The following is a 6,000-nucleotide window of genomic DNA, read 5'->3' on the forward strand; positions in this document are numbered from 1 at the left end:
CAAAATCTTATCGATTCATAGAAATGAAGGCCAAACCACCTCGTTTTTATGAAAAAGAAGTTACAGAGAATCAAAATCACCAATTGGTGCAAATTGTTGAAACATACAAGGAATTCCAAGAGAATAAGTTTCTTCTCAAGCTGACACCAACACCTAGGTTTAGTGGTGAAGGACCCAAGGTGGAGCAAGATGCAGAAGAGTGGATTGAGGCTTTGAACAACTATTTACTAGTTGCCTGAAACTACTGGTGCAATGACTATGCTCGTCTTTGTCTTAATGGCAAAGCTAAGCTTTGGTGAAAATAGTTTTGCCGAGATAAAGGGGTAAAAAAATCTTCCCAAACTTGGGAGCAAATCAAAGAAGCTGTGAAAGGACGTTATCTTACCCCATCTTTTGAATCAATCAAGATGGATGAATTCTACAACTTACAACAATTAAGCCTAACCTTGGAAGGATACTATTCCAAGTTTGTGAGCTTGTGCAAATATGCACCCCAAATGACATCTCAATAGATTGTAAGGTTCTGCCAATGACTAAATCCACCTTTGGACACTCGCCTTGAATCAATTAGACCAACGACTCTCCAAGATACTCTTATGCGAGCAAAACCTATGGCCAAGGAAATCGCTCAAAATGGTCAAAGGAACCATCCAATAAACAACTATGGAAGGAGCTACCCAAACCGTAGTATCAACATGACCAATGCAAGAGGAAATGGTAGAGCTAATGCAATCACCCAAGAAGCAAATGCGATAGGAATCAGGCAATGCTACGAATGCGGAAGGACTGGACACCTAAGGGCAAATTGTCCTAACTGTCCTCAAAATCCTAGCCCAAACCCAGTTGGTGGAAGCGGCTGAGGGAATGGCAACAACAACCCAAGCCGTCGTGGACGTGGAAGAATAGCTTATGCTCAAGTAAATACTATGATTGGATAGCCCAAGGAATGCACAATAGGTGAAGAATTTGAAAGAGGATCCATTCATGCTACCATAGAAAAGAAAGGAGCGGACCACCAATGTTTAGTAATTCAATCTCCAACTACTTACAAGGGTACATCATTTATGATCTTAATTTATTGTGGTAGCACGCATTCCTTTCTTGCACCCAAGACAGTTAAAATATTGCATCTAGGATCCAGGGGGATAAGGAAAATGATAGTAGAATCGGCTAGTGGGAAGGAAGTCACCTAAACCGAAACTGGAGGGAAACTTCAATTTGAGTTAGACTGCCATATAACTAAAACAGAATTTTGAATCCTACCACTAGGATGCTACAATTGCATTCTAGGAATGGATTAGATCAAGAAAAACAAAGCCCAAATTCTATGTGTTGAAGAGGAAATAATATTGCAAGACTTGGAAGGAGAAACCGTAAAGGCATATGGGAAAGCTCGAAGAACTGGAGTCCAACTAGCCAAGGCAAGTCAACTCAGGAAGGGATTGAAGAAAGGTCAACCAATCTACATGATCCAGTTGAATAAGGTCAAAAAGACTAATGAAGGCACTCTACATTCCTGGATCAACGACTTCAAGCATGTCTTCCTAGAAGAATTGACTCAACTGCCTCCAAAGCGTGAGGTTGATCATGAAATAAAATTGATTCCTGGAGCTGAGCCACTATCAAAACGGCCGTACAAACTGTCTATTCCTGAAGCTATTGAGCTTAAGGAACAACTAAGGCAACTAATAGAGCAAGGATTTATTCGCCCAAGTAATTCACCTTGGGGAGTGCCTGTCCTCTTCCAGAAAAAGAAGGACGGAATGCTTAGACTCTGCATTGACTTCAAAGGACTAAATCACGTTACAATAAAAAACAAATACCCCATACCCAGGATAGATGAACTTTTAGATTGCCTACATGGAGTCAATGTTTTTTCCAAGATTGATCTAAGGTCCGGATACTATCAAATTCGAATCAAGGAACAAGATATCCCAAAGACTACCTTCAGCACTAGGTATGGTCATTATGAATTTTTAGTCATGCCATTTGGATTTACTAATGCCCCAGCTACATCCAATCGTCTAATGCAAGACATCTTTTGACCATATCTAGATGATTTTGTGCTAGTATTCTTTGATGATATACTAGTATACTCCAAATCAATAGAAGAACATGAAGGTCACTTAAAGATCACCCTAGTAACACTCCGTGAAAATTAGCTCTATGCCAAGATGAGTAAATGTGTATTTCTCACTAATAGGATTGGATATCTTAGATACATTGTTTCTGCTAATGGAATTTCTGTTGATCCTACCAAAGTGAAAGATATCCTAGAATGGCCAATACCTAAGAAAGTAAAAGAAATTTGAGGATTTTTGGGACTGACAAGATGGTACCAAATCTTCATCAAGGATTGTTTCCTCATTGCTGCACCCTTGACAAATCTTTTGAAGAAAAATACAGTAATCATTTGGACCAATGAGTATCAAGAAAGCTTTTATAAGGTTAAAGAAGTTGTAACCACTACACATGTATTAAAACTCCCTGACTTCAGTCAACCATTTGAGGTGATCACTGATGGAAATGGACTTGCGATCGATGGGGTGCTAGTATAAGAAGAAAGACAGTGGCCTATACTTCCAGAAAATTGAAACCCTATGAGTCCAACTATGCCACTCATGACCTTGAGTTACTCACAGTAATTCATGCCTTGAAGCTATGGAGACACTATTTATTGGGAGGGGAATTCACTTTAGTGATAGATCATAAAAGTCTTAAGTGGATTTTCACCCAAGTTGACCTAAACATGAGGCAAAGAATATGGATAGAGATACTACAAGAATTTGATTTTAAAATCAAATATCGTTCAGGGAAGGACAATGTTGTTGTAGATGCCTTAAGCCAAAAGGCCTTTCTTAATAGCGTTGTAGAAGTTCAAAGTTTAAGAACCGTATCCATACTTGATAACCCTACACTTGAGCTTGTACGCCAAGCTATTTCTAGGGATAAGGAATATGAAAGACTCTACTTCAAGGAGAAAGCTCTGAAAAAGAAAGGTCTAAGATTAAGGATTATCATGCTAGCAATGGTTGTCTATATTACCATGATTGCCTTTGTGTCCCAAAAGGACTAGAAGTGAAGACCGAGATCTTATGGGAAGCACATGAAAGCCCCATTACAGGACATTCGGGGTATGCCAAGACAATCAATGTAGTTCATAAGAGCTATCATTGGCCAGGATTAAAAAGGGATGTATTAAAGTACATAACTCAATGCTTGACTTGTCAAAGAGTCAAGGCAGAAAGGATCAAGATGCCTGGAGAGTTACAATCCTTGGACATTCCACAAATGAAATGGGAGTCAATAAGTATGGACTTTGTTGTTGGATTACCTACTGTTGCTGGTGGATATGATTCCATCATGGTAGTGGCTGATAGATAAACAAAAGTCGCATACTTGATCCTAGTAAAAACAACCTATGAGTCATCTGACATTGCTCGAGTCTTTATCAAATAAGTATTTAGGTTACATGGATTACCAAAGAGCATAATCAGTGACCAGACTCCAGATTCACCTCTAAGTTTTGGACTTGCCTATTCCAAGAAATTGGAACGAAGCTATGCTTCAATACTGCTTATCATCCTCAAACTAATGGCCAAACTGAGAGGGTGAACCAGACCATTGAAGATATTCTAAGGTCTTATTGTGGCAAAGAATCGAAACGGTGGATTGAACATTTACCTTTGGTGGAGTTTTCTTATAACATTGCCTTTCAACAAGCAATCAAGATGTCACCATTTCAAGCCTTGTATGGGCAAGAATGTCGTACACCTCTAAACTTCTCAAATCCCACTCTTAAAGTAGAGGCTTCTAAGGCTATGCTTGAAGAGATGGACCAACAAATCCAATTGATCCGGCATGACATCCAAGCTGCTCAAGATTGGCAAAAATCCTATGCAGATCTTAAAATATCCATAAGAACATTCAAGGAAGGTGACATGGTGTTTCTAAGGGTAAGACCCAAAAAGAGCTAATTATCCTTGGGGAAATACAAAAATCTTAGTCCAAGGTATTGTGGACCATATGAAGTAATCAAAGTAATGGGAGGGCAAGCCTACAAGCTTACATTGCCACCCCATCTCAAGATTCACAATGTATTTCATGTAAGCCTACTGAAACCTTATATACCAAAACCCGATCATGTGCTTAATGACGAACAAATAGTCATGCCTGCCCAAGGAATTTTGGAAATGCAACCCAAGAAGATTCTTGATACAAGGGAGAAACCTCTAAGAAGTTGAATTCTAAGAGAGCACCCAGTACAATGGAAGGATTTTCCAAAAGAAGATGCCACTTGGATCGATGAGGTAACCCTTATAAAAGAATACCCCCAGTTTCTCTTGAGATGAGGACATCTCAATTTCTCTAAGGAGGGAATAATGTAATGTCCCCATTACTTAGTTTATTTTAATGTGCGTATATATTCCAAAGAAAAGTGATTTATGTTGCACATTTTTAAAACTAGCTCTAAGTATGAAACTAGCTATAATTATGAAGATAATTGTTATTATTAATGAGATATTATATGCTAGTTCATGGAAGAAAGACTTGGGAAACCGTCCCAAGACTAGCTTATTAAGACTATGTTTGTAGTATAGAACAACAAAAAGAACTAGCCTAGTGGATAGTCACGTCACAGTTAAGTGCACTTGGGTCATGACACTGCTAAGATGGGTGACCTCTCAGTAAGATTTTCCTACAAGCTATTGGGAGCTTCTCATGCCCAGCCAACGGTGCCAACGAAGCCTTCATAGCCCGTTGCCAAGTATGCCAAGGCCAAGATGCCAAGGTCTATGCCTTGGTCACCGCCTTAGTCGTGAGCATTGGAGTGACGCTGCCCACGATGAGACGTGCAGTGCTCGCCCATATATTTGTTAAATTGGTATCTTCGCACTATGAAAATGGATCCCCTCTCCCTGACGTCACCAGTGACATCGTAAAAAAACACTAGAAGAAAGCATTCTCTCTTTATTAGTATTGACGTCATCAAAAATTCTAAAAAGAAAACGTCCTCACCCCCCGGTTACTATATAAACAGGGGTAAAGCGTCATGTCAAGAACACATACATACACACAACGATCCATGCAAAAGTTTCTCTATTGCTATTGACACAAAGAAGGTCTACTACAATCAGTCGAGCCTCTCTTTCTCTCTCTCTCTCTCCACCCCTACGTGGAAGCACTGCTCGAACCTATCAAGCTTCTTCCATGGCTCCCAAGAGAAGTCAAGATACTGAGCTAGGTCACACTCAGAGAGCTCCCCAACACGAGGAAATGGTCGCCACCCACTGCTACTGAGGAGGGAACTCAACACGATGCTAAAGCACAAGCAAAAGTTAACCTTGAGCCCATTCAAACCAAAGAACTAGCCATCCCACAACAAATCGAGGTTGCAGCTATAACCCGTAATCATGATGGATGGCCAAACAGAGATAATTAGGCTGGTACATAAGAAAAGGATCATGATTAGTTAGAACTTACTTAGACTTGTAAAAGCATGCTAGTATTATCAAATGCTTTTTAGGAAGGAACACGGAAATTGATGAAGGGGATAGATTCTATGTATCACATTGACAACTGTGTTAAAATGCCTTATGGTTATGACTTCTTTTGGGTTTGTGAATGATGAGTTATGGCTCTTATGATTCCAGAATTGCATAACCGGACAAGTTGTGGATTGTGGTGGTTCGGGACGTTGGGGTCCCCAACCAATGCTCCTTTACACTCTGTGGAGTGTGGAAAAACTCACCTGTGGGTGGGGATCCTACGCTCCTGAGGGAGGTAGGTGTTTTTTGGTTTTTGATCACTCGAGCACCTGAGAGGGCAAAGGGCCGAGTGGTAAGTGCCCCTATTATGTAGGAAAGCTCCTGAGGCTCAAGGAAGCTTAGAGGGGCTTTAAGCTAGTAAATTCCCTATTGACTACAGATGGAGTGCAATCACATACAGCCCAATCCCGAGGGATTGGAAGGTCCTATCCTAGGCTAGACGATGTCTTTC

This window comes from Lygodium microphyllum, chromosome 8, assembly GCF_053477565.2.
Source record: "Lygodium microphyllum isolate KBCC chromosome 8, Lygodium_microphyllum_v1.1.10, whole genome shotgun sequence".
Classification (NCBI taxonomy): Eukaryota; Viridiplantae; Streptophyta; class Polypodiopsida; order Schizaeales; family Lygodiaceae; genus Lygodium; species Lygodium microphyllum.